Below are 10,913 nucleotides of genomic sequence, written 5' to 3' on the forward strand. Positions count from 1 at the left end.
GGGGGGGGGGGGTTCAGAGTGGACTTAGAGAAAAAAATTGTTAGTTAGATCTATTGTTCTATATCTATGGTTAGTTCATTATGTGTACCAAATGTCACCATGGAATATTGATGAATCATATTTAAATAATGCATTTATATATATAAAAATGGTGTTGTGTGGTTACATTGACCCTCACATATTGCCTGTTTCCTCAGCAACTTTTCAACAATGTTTTTCTAATGGAGCACTTAAAAGCAAACCACAAGCCAAGAAGTCCAACAGTGACAAACCAATTCATGAATTGGAGATAAAGGGGAAGATAAGCAATTCCTTTATTTTCCTTTTTCTAAGGTACAGCACTATTTCCCTGCTTGACTAGGATCATTCGACACCTTTTGCTAGATCTAACCTCTTAGACATGTTGAAAATAATTAAAATACTGGTGGTGTCAATAGTTATTTGAAGACACATGAGGTGGTTGTAGGCTACCTCCTGTTAATTAAAATCACCATGGTAACAAAAAGCCATTGTAGTTGACTAACATCTTGACAACCTATGTAGCACTATGCCTGGTGGACACAAGGGATGTGACTGGGAATAACTCTGTCCAACTACAGAGGAAAACTTGAGTTCAATGTCAAGAAAATGTTCACCCTGAAACCTGTACACTTCAATGCTTTTAACATGCATGTTTTGAGCTATGTTTGGAACACAACCATGTAGCTCACCATGCTCTCCCACCTCAAATCTGAAAGCTCTTGACAGGGGTCATCTTCACTACCAATATTCTCTCAGCAGCTGTCACGCAAAACCACCAGCACGTGTCTGAAAAAGAAGAAGAATCAATACAACTCTCACATGTTAATCTCATCCAGAACATACAAGTTTTTATGATAATGAGGGTCTTGCATAATTTATTGGAGAGGAAGGAACAGTGGCTCTCACAATGTCAAACTATGTTACCATAACCATTTTGCCCAGACAGCTATACATTTGAGATAAAGTGTATGTTTTTATTGTCATTTAATTCACTCACAGTGTAAATAACAATGCTTACGTTAGGCTAAATAAAGTGTAGGCCTACCAAGCAGGTCAATTCAGTAGTAGTCTTATTTTAAGTAGGTGACATCAGAACGATGTCTCCTTGGTATCGCTTATCTACTACACAGCAACAACAGGCCTATGTAAAAAATATTGAAGAAAAGTTTCTGTCGATAAACATCCCAAGTGGATAAAAAAAAACAGACAAAAAGCATGACTGAGCACGTGCTACAGGAGCACCTGCTTAGCATTTTTGACCAATTTTACATGCCCTACTAATTATCTTACGATAGCCTACATTTTAATAAACAGAAAATAAGCTGCAGAGCTGAACTATAGTTCAAAACGATGGGTAGTAAACCAAAAAAAGACAATATAAGCAAAGCAGATTAGGTATCACTTTACCAGTAACGTTGGTCACTTCTCTGCCTGCCTGCTCCAGAGCAGGATACACGCCCTGCCCCTACCTGTGACCAGGCAGGCCGACCTAGAGGCAGGAAACTCCCTGGTTCCACTGTGGCCTCGGAACCCCCCTCTTCTCTTTCTCACCTCAGAAACCTACATTTTCGACTACTTGAAAACCCAAAGCACGCCACAGTGGTTTCAAACTGGTGCTCAGTATATCTTGGAGGGTCACTGGTTGTTTTCAGAGGCTGTGCTACAATGTATCCGTCCGCGTCATCCAACTCTGCCGCCGCAGGTTACAGTTTACAGCTGGTCTGCGGTGCACCAGCCGGGGTAGTGACGAGCCAGTCAACCGTATGAAACATAGTTGACTTTTTACTGTCTCACTGTGGCTCTGTGAGTTTCTTGTTGGGGAAGGCGCTATAAAAACGTCTGTCTGACCAAATTGACAACGTAACAAACTCGAAACTTTAGCGAAAAATTAACAAATAGGGTTAACTTCGCAAGTCTGTCCGTTGGTCTGGTCGCAGTTTGCGGGCATTCAAATGAAGTTGAAAGCATTCCCTTTCATACAGGTAGGAAAGACAGCAAGGGCGTGTTCCCAAGTCTTTCTTTAAAACACGCATTCAGCATACTGAACAACAGCCTTTGTTCTGTGTAGCTGAGCTTATATAAAAAAATAGGTAGGCTAGACATAGTAACCACATTTTGAAAGCTTCAACAATCAAGACAGGACATTATAACATGTAAGGCAGAGCTTCAAACACTACTGAGCCCGCACACTAACATCTGCAGAATACAAATGACCGACAGTATCTTCAGCGTTATTAAATCATAACTCACCCTTTATTGGTGGAGATATCATTCCCGTAGTTGATCATTTATTCAGAGGTTATTAAATAGTTTTCCATAGAGCACACGGTAGGCTACAGTAAGAGGAAGCCCTTGGTGACCGTAGGAATCACCCTGGCAGTCAGGAATTTCACAGGGGGCAGTGCTTCTCGGCATGTGGGGGTGTAGTACGGCAATATGTCGCTAGGGGGTATCTTCAACACGTGAAGCCACTGCCATTATTACCAACTCTAAGTAGAAGTGAACTGCTGCACATTGAGTTGGTTAATTACATTAATATGTAGTATACAGGGGAGGTAGTGCTTCTCACCAGGAGGGCTCTCAATGGGCAGTTCTTTATCTTTAGTTGTTACCAGTCAGCAAATAATAACAGAAATATTTCCTTAATTAATCGCACAAGGGGAAACTACAATTATCTTTTTTTCATTTACAATTTGTTGTTCTTACACTCATTACACACATGCCTGAATTACACACCCACATGCTTAGTACCTATACATGCACTCATGGAGAGGGGTTTGGTGCCTTGCTCAATAGCACCTTGGCAGTGCTCAAGAGGTGAACTGGCACCACTCCAGCTACCAGTCCACCACCATACTTTGGTTTGTATGTGGACTTGGATCCGCAACCCTCCGGTTCCCAACCCAACTTCCTACGCTCTGTCTAATTTTTCCATAAAAAAGGTCTTAAAAGGACATCGTTCCGCATCACCTGTGTGTACGTTTCATATTGAAGCATGACTAGCTTTCAAACTAGTGATGTCATGAAATCCTTCTAGAACAGCCTTCTAGTGTCAAACACTGCATCATTCTACACAGTGAAGCTCAAAAATCCAAGTCAAAGTATACAAAACACAGCATCATAGTTTATTGAATAAAACAACTCATTTTTATCATATTGCACTCTTAATGTTCACACCTCATATGTACAAAATCAAAGCACTTTCTTGTCAGATCAGATACCATGGAAACTGGGAACAAAAAATTATTTTGACCTATGACCTTTGTCGTTGGGCTGGGACAGTGTCTGCAAAAAACACTAGAGTAATTCTATTGAGAGGTGAAATACATGTATTCATAATGTTGTATTTTTTTGTTAATGCTCGTAATTTCTAATTGACTATCTCCTTACGATCAAATCAATCAAAAACAGATTAGCGGATGTTGCTCTAAACAAGCAGATGGGAGCGAAGAATGGCAGGATCTCACACAGTTACTGTTGCCTGAACAAGACTTTGCTTTACATGGATGTCACCCATGTCAGCAGCAAAAAATGACAGCGAGCAATAAAACTGTTGATGCCATGGAAACAAGCTGGATCCTCTTCTGTTCCCTCTCCAAAGATGGTTGAAGTCAGTTCAGAACACCAAGCACACATATTACAACCAAATGACACTAAAAGTTAGTTTCAGAGGTTACATTTGTTGTTGTTAAATGGCATTGCTAGTATAAAGTTCTATTCAATTCACTGTTTTCCAAAAATTTGTTTTTCTGATTTTTTTATATATATATTCAAGAGCAAAACCATCTACTCTCTCGTCCATCCATGCAAAGGGAGTGTTTCTGTCACAGCTCATGAAGTTGAACAAGATAAACAGTTGTCAGTGATTAAACCACTCACCCGCTCAAAGCAGCAGAACAAAAGAGTGGCGTGATAGAGATCTGGCCTGGACACAGTCAGTGAAAGAGACACAGTGAAGTCACTGAGGCCTCCAAGCAGCCTCTTAAAAGGGAATGTAAACAATTATTCCTTTTTTGTGTTATGTATCTCCCAGCCCTTTAATGAAGAAGAACACAGGAATATTTGATATTCAACAATGACCCCCCCCCCCCCCCCCCCCCCCCCCCCCCCCTTCTGCTAAAACAGCCATAACTCATATTAAAGTGTTACAGGAAAATGCTTGGGGGCACTGGTATTTTGTATTGACATAAAATACAAGAATGTTTGATTGTATTGTCCAAGTGTCTCCCGAGGAAGAGATTTACTTAAGAGTTGCAATATTTTCAGTCTTGGAGATGTTTGTTAAATAAACTGTGGCTCACAAGAAGAATGTTCTTTAAATGCAAATAATCCATTACGCAGCAAGATAAACCTGAGAGTAACAATACAATCACACGCCCACGCTTCTGGTCCCTCTCTGAGGTCTTCAGGCCAAGACCTTTAACTGTCCCTGGAACACGTTTTAAACCAGAGGTGATCGGGCCTTTTTCAGTGGTGGCTCCAAGGCTCTGGAACTCTCTCCTCTACCCTTGAGAACTTTGGATTTGGTGGAAACTTTTAAAAAACTCTTAAAGACACATCTTTTTAGACAAGCTTTTAACCATCAACATGGCTTAATATTTCATGTGTTGCTGTTTTTCCTTTTTTTTTTACTGTAAAGCCCTTTGTAACCCTTCTTGTCTGTGAAAGGTGCGTTATGAATAAAGTTTACTTACTTACTTACAATTAAGAGGATAGGACTGCAGCAAGACAAAAAGATAGACATCTACTAAATGATTCTTCTTGAAATCTTTCCAATTTATGCTGAATGTTCTTGTGAATATCTTAATATGTTACCTTATGAATTAAAACAGGCAAGTCACTGTTTGATTGACCTTGTCATAACCTACAACCAAGTAATCATTGCTTCCTTTTAAGGGAAGAGTTTGTCTTTTTTAGAAATATGCTTATTCAGTGTTGTGCCGCGAGCTAAATGAGAAGATCAATACCACTCTCCTAACTGTACACTAAATGTACCGCTGCTACAGCCAGCAGCAAGTTAGCTTAGCATGAAGACTGGATCTCATGTAAGAAAGCAAATCAGATCAATTTTTTAAGTCTTGATGCTACACCCTGATTGGTTGATAGCATCAGTTGGTATGATATGAATAAATGATATTAAATGAAAAGCGTTTAAGAAGTATCGTTCTGTTAATATGATCACAGAAATTTCAACAATTTATGCATGTCACTATTTATCTCATGCATGTGCATACGTATACACAATTTCCAATTCCTGCAGTGCTCAATGAGTACATCTGGTTAAATAAAGGTTACACAAAATCAATTAAAACACATATCCCTACGAATTGATTTCACATTACTCTGCTGTTGATGCCATTCATCCACTATTGTGTCACGAGACAAAGGGGGGTCTCAGACCAGTTGATTTAGACTCCGAACATGCTTGAAAGTTCAAAACACAAGGCAACAGATGCCTCGAGCAATTACACGGCTGCATCTAGATCAATATTTTGTCCTTCTTTGAACTGCATCCTCATCCCCACAATCTCTCTCTCACACACACACACACACACACACACACACACACCCTTAGATATATCTCATCCCCTCCAGAACACAATGGAGGTCATGCCGGGGTCACGACCTCTTTCTGTCCCAATGGAGAGCCAAATAAACACCAACGCTGTGTCATGGATGGGGGATGTGTGTTAAATCTCCAACAATAGCTGTATTCGCCCATATTAAGAAAAGGTCAAGCTCACATTGCTATAGGAACATGAAGGATATTACAGTTTTTTCCAATTTTAAAACAATTTTGCAAAGGCTGGATTTTTCAACATACTTAACACAACTCACAAAACCACACACCCGAACTGCAAAATACCTCATGTGTCCTGCATGAAGCACTGCAACCAAAACTACATTTTGGTCTTCATTTTTATCAAAATCAAACACTTACACCAAATGACACATGCTCCATTCATATTACCAGATTTGTGTCTAACCATCTACAGACTGTTGGGCATAATAAAAAGCAGTCTCATCTTTAGTGTGCTTTGCCATAATACTAAAATAGTTCAAATTGTAGAAATTCTTCAGATTGTTCACATGCACAGAAATATTTGCAGATATACACACACACGTGCATTTATTTTTGTATTTTCACCAAACATATGCATGAGCAACATATACACAGAAGATACATTTACATTGAAAAATATGCTCACAAAAAACAGTAAACTGAAAAAGAGAATTGCAGAAAAAATAAATAGACAAAAAATGAGGCAAGGAAAAAAAAGCTGCTTACCTGTGCTCACCTCATAGTGCAGCTCAGTGCAGTTAAAGAGCCCCATTTGGCAAAATGTGTGTAAAGTAAAAAGATGTGTTGAGACTTTTGGAGACTTGAGAAGAGGTTTTGCTCTTAGTGTGTCAGTTTAAATAATTGTCACTTTAGTGTGTTAGCAATTGGAGAAAAAATTTAAAAAATACTGTAGTACTTCCGGGAGTGGTTATATAACTTAAAAAAAGAACTTTTGATGTAGGCTATTGAACAACAACAGACTAAACTCCTGTTTTATTGATTTGTATTTGATCACAGTTGAGATTAATTCTCTGTAGATACACACCTTTTTCATGCTGATTCTCTCCCAGAATCTGGGCATCATCAGCTGTCAAGCATCGTAGTTTAAGATAAGTGCGCCACCATGTGGCACTTTGTCGCTATTACATGCTCTGAAAGCTTTAAACACTCTCCCCCAGGCAGACAGATCAATGTGCTCTTCACTGTATATTTGTTGTACCTTATTCATTCATTTTTTTTATTTATTTACAATCACATGTTTTGTAAGCGTTTGTTAGTAGGCCTAATTTTGCAATTATTTTAGCTTGGTTAAAAGAAAAAGATGAAATATTAGGAAGTGATTAATTCAAACTTTTTTTTTTAATCAATATATCATCTACAAGTTAACAAAAGACCTCCATGGCCCGGTGTGTGAATCAATCAGCTGCAGTGAAAGCAGTGAAATCGGATTACACAGCGAGGTAGGCTCGTAGGCACGCGCGTCGTGTGAAGACAAGCAGCAGCACGTGCTGTCACTTTTTCACGTTCATTCAAAGAGGGAAGCGCGCGCAGATGGCCCCTATTGAAAAGGCGAGGTGGGGGCCCCTGAAATCAATTCAATTTGGTGTCCGGAAGATGGATGGATTCCTCCCCAAAGACACGGAGTTTATGAGTTTAGAGGGTTTTTTGGTAAATAGAGGAGAAAAATGAACGTGCGTAAAAATGAAGACGAAGTGGGAAGAGATGCGGTTTATGAGGCCACACACACACACACACACACACACACACACACACATATATATACTCGAGAAAGATATTCAGTCTACTGCATGGTGAATGTGAGATTCTTCAGACCATTTTACAGTCAGCCAGCTGAGATTCTCTGTTCAGGGGCCAATTACCTTCAGTGTGTGACAAATAAGGTTTAAAGGGCCAATATAGGGTATACTCTGTGGTTTCAAGATGGAATGACATGGACTGTCAATGCATATGTTTCATATACATCTTGTTTAGGGCAAACGTCTTTCTTTTGAGCACTTTAACCAAAAAAAGAAGAACTGAATTTGAGATTGGACTCTCAGTGTATTGCCAGCAAAGTGTCACAGAAATGAAAGTGCAAGAACAGTAGGTTTTAATGATTTTTTAAAAACTTGGATTATGTATACATGATAAACATCTTTCATAATGTAGCCTTTATCTACTAGCCCATATAAAAAAAATACGTAGAAAAAATAAAGTAAAAGGCATAAACACCATTTAGCAACATAGTAACTCTAAAGTGTACTGAGACAACTGTAGTCACAAAGAACCAATGCTGGATTACCAAAAGAGAAATATAACCTGTGGCCCCCGACCTTCAGGGGCCCTGAAGGCCTTTTTGGGGGGCTAACTACAAATGCGTGCTCCAAAGTGCACCTCTAAAAGTGAAACAGAAAGGGCTTTAAGGCAGCTCTGGCATTTTTACATCATTCATAGGGTCAGAGCTAATATTCTAAATAATGTGAGGAGACAAGAAAAAAGTAATACAAAAATTGCTTTTGATACCTTAAATTAAGAAAAGGTCAGTAACAAAAATCAAGATGTATCAGCATGTATTTTGATGTAAATGAACAACTTATGTATTTTTTCAAGCAAAAACTGAAGAATTCACTAATTTCCACTTCTAAAATGTGAATATTTTCGGGTTTTGAGTTGTTAACTCAAAAAAAGACGTTAAGACGTCACCATGGGCTCTGGAAACTGGTAGTTTTTGCAGTTTGCTGACATGGTATAGACCAAACAAATAATCAGTCAATTGAGAAAATAATCTCTAGAGTATTATGAGAAATGATAATACATTTTGGGGAATCAAGTTCAAGACAGGGCAGTGATGAGCAAATAATTAATTTTTCAGTCATATTAAAAGAGGATTAAAGTTGAGATAATGTCTTTAGGATTCAGCAATTATGAACCTGCATCTTGGCAGCGTATGCATGCCTCTGAGACAGCAGGATGTTGAATAGACTCCCCCTCTGACTCGCAGTGACTCCCAACCAATGGTCCAGAACAAAGGGCCAACAATTGGATTTAAAAGATCTTAACCAAACCCAATGAATATGACCATTTTAACTCACCAGATTGGGCCGTGTGCCGGGGCCTAATGCATGCACACACACCTTATGACACGCCGGCGGTACAGATGGTCAGAGCGTGAGTCTGAATGAGAGGGGGACCATCCGCGGCTGCTGACGCATTGTGGGGGGACGTCGTCTTCAATACACCACTTAATGAGAACAGACTGACTCTTTCTCTCTAACCCTCCCCTCCCCTCCCCTTCTTCTTCCTCTGCTGTCCATTTTATTCCTCCCCTCCTCCTCCTCCTCCTCCTCCTCCTCTCTCTCTGATTCTCCACTTTCCTCTCCTCTGCCCATTTCCATCTGTTTGGAGACAAAGGGCCACGAGCCAGCTCGAGCCTCGGGACCCTGCTGGTGAAGTAGGCAGGGATAATACGGCCCATCCCGGGGGCTGCATTTCAACACATGGACCAGGCTTTGTACTTCGTACCCTTCACTACACGCCCGCACGCGCACACGCAGGAGGATGGGCCTGCTGCACGAACTCCCTCAGACACACACCTCCATGAGAGAGGGGAGAAGGAGGGAAGAGGGGTGGGTGCAGAGCTGCAGTGGGGGAGTTCTCATTTTGAACATGAACACTTCCATAATACCCAACGATGTGGAGAATAAAAGAGAGGGCAAAAAAATGAGGCAGCACCAAATGCCCCAAATGTTGTTCCTAGTACTGTGAACATATGGCTGTTTGTTGTCATACTCATTCTCCCTGTCCAATTTACACAGAGCTAGTGAGCTCTCCAAAATGAATGGGTGTGTGTAGAACACTGTTGTGTGTGTATATGTGTGTGTGTGTCTGTGAGTATACCTGAATGATGATGAGGAGAAGGATGTCCCAACGCTGATAATGGCTGCTGTATAATCCCCTGCTGTCTGCATGCACCTCCTGACATATGGTCACTCCTCGGCCTCTACCATTACATAAGCTCACGGTGCAAAGAGGGTGGGGGGTTGTGGTGAAACCTATTTTCTCACACACACACACACACACACACACACACACACAAGCATGCACCGGCCACACTGTCAGCCAGGCTGTTCAGTGCCCTCAGCAGTTTGGGCTTTGCCTGTCACTTTTCTCTCCCCTGCCCCGTCTGGGGGTTTGTAAAGAATAAATTGAAGAGGACTGATGCTACGGAAGCTTTTGGGATGAGGAGCACAAATGGCCTTGTAGTGCTTCACGTCGATGTACAGATGGACTCCTCCATTCAATAAGCTTGAGCAGAAGTCCACATCCACGCCATGCCAGAATCACAGAGCTTGTTTTGTATTCTGAAGAGGACAATCTGTTGCTGCAACATATTGGGGTTCTTTTCTTTCTTTCTTTTATTGTAAAAGTATTATCAGAGCAGTCTGTAATAGTGGACCAGTCCGGTTTGAATGATGTACAACAAAAAATCAAGAGATTATCAAAAAAAAATGTGTTTAGTGTTTCTTGCATAGAAACTGCTGAGAGTGCCAGTTCTAGTTGACTGAAACATATCTACCGCCTTTATTTTGTGACTCATGTGATTGTCTTCTGCTAAGTCTTTTCACTTTTTCTCTGTGTTCAGAAGACAACCAAAAGACGCAAGTGGGTGCTGATTTACTGGGTGAGTTTTAACTGGAGTAAAACATGTGCACATCAATCAATATGCTTCATAAACGTACAGAGACAGGAAGAAAAATGAGAGAAATTGGACTGATAGCGCTAAATTCTGAGTTCAGCCAAAGGCTTACAGCTAACGTCTGTACAGTACACAGGCCGTTTAGGACAAATAAACACACAACGGTCCAGCAGTCAAATTGGTGTGAAGGACCCGAGGCTGAAATGCAGTAGTCTACCGAACAGTGACCACTGTAGCATTAACAGTACGATGACACATTGTGTTTCCCTACATTTCTCCTCAGTCAATTGCTTTTAACCTGCCCAAACTTGCCACTCAGGAGCAGCAGAAACAAGCTGTAAACACACATTCTATCCTTATAAGTTAACATGTGTCAGGAAACAGTTGCTTATTTACACATCCAGGAGTAACTAATCATTCATATGGAATCCTGTTTCTGGCCATCGGACACATGCACGCCAATACTCACCCTCTTGTGTCTCTGTTTTCGGTCTCCACCACCTCCTGAGGGAAGTATCTGACACTTCAGCTGCTAAAACCTCCACTATGTTCACCAGTCACTAACTGTGTCTGTCTGTTGTTTGGTGCTGAGCAGGTACTGCATAGTGTACAGTCTATAGAGTTTTGTTTTTT

The 10,913-nt window shown here is 40.6% G+C and overlaps 1 protein-coding gene across 6 annotated transcripts in view; it reads right to left on the bottom strand.

Annotated features, from left to right (window-relative positions):
* LOC117939270 (vang-like protein 1) overlaps positions 1–2,470 on the bottom strand; it is a 44,795-nt gene extending 42,325 nt beyond the window's left edge. Inside the window, exons 1-2 of one of the 6 annotated variants that reach the window (XM_034864475.1) lie at positions 2,272–2,470; positions 724–807 (exon numbers count right to left, since the gene is read on the bottom strand). The gene's annotated coding sequence lies outside the window, so the exon portion shown is untranslated. Of the gene's footprint in view, positions 1–710; positions 808–1,428; positions 1,659–1,815; positions 2,183–2,271 lie in introns of those variants that run through there. The other 5 variants (XM_034864477.1, XM_034864479.1, XM_034864478.1 and 2 more) reach the window with 5 other exon arrangements.
* Between the last annotated feature and the right edge of the window lie 8,443 nt (positions 2,471–10,913).

The sequence above is a fragment of the Etheostoma cragini genome, chromosome 24 (genome assembly GCF_013103735.1).
Source record: "Etheostoma cragini isolate CJK2018 chromosome 24, CSU_Ecrag_1.0, whole genome shotgun sequence".
In the NCBI taxonomy this organism is placed as follows: domain Eukaryota; kingdom Metazoa; phylum Chordata; class Actinopteri; order Perciformes; family Percidae; genus Etheostoma; species Etheostoma cragini.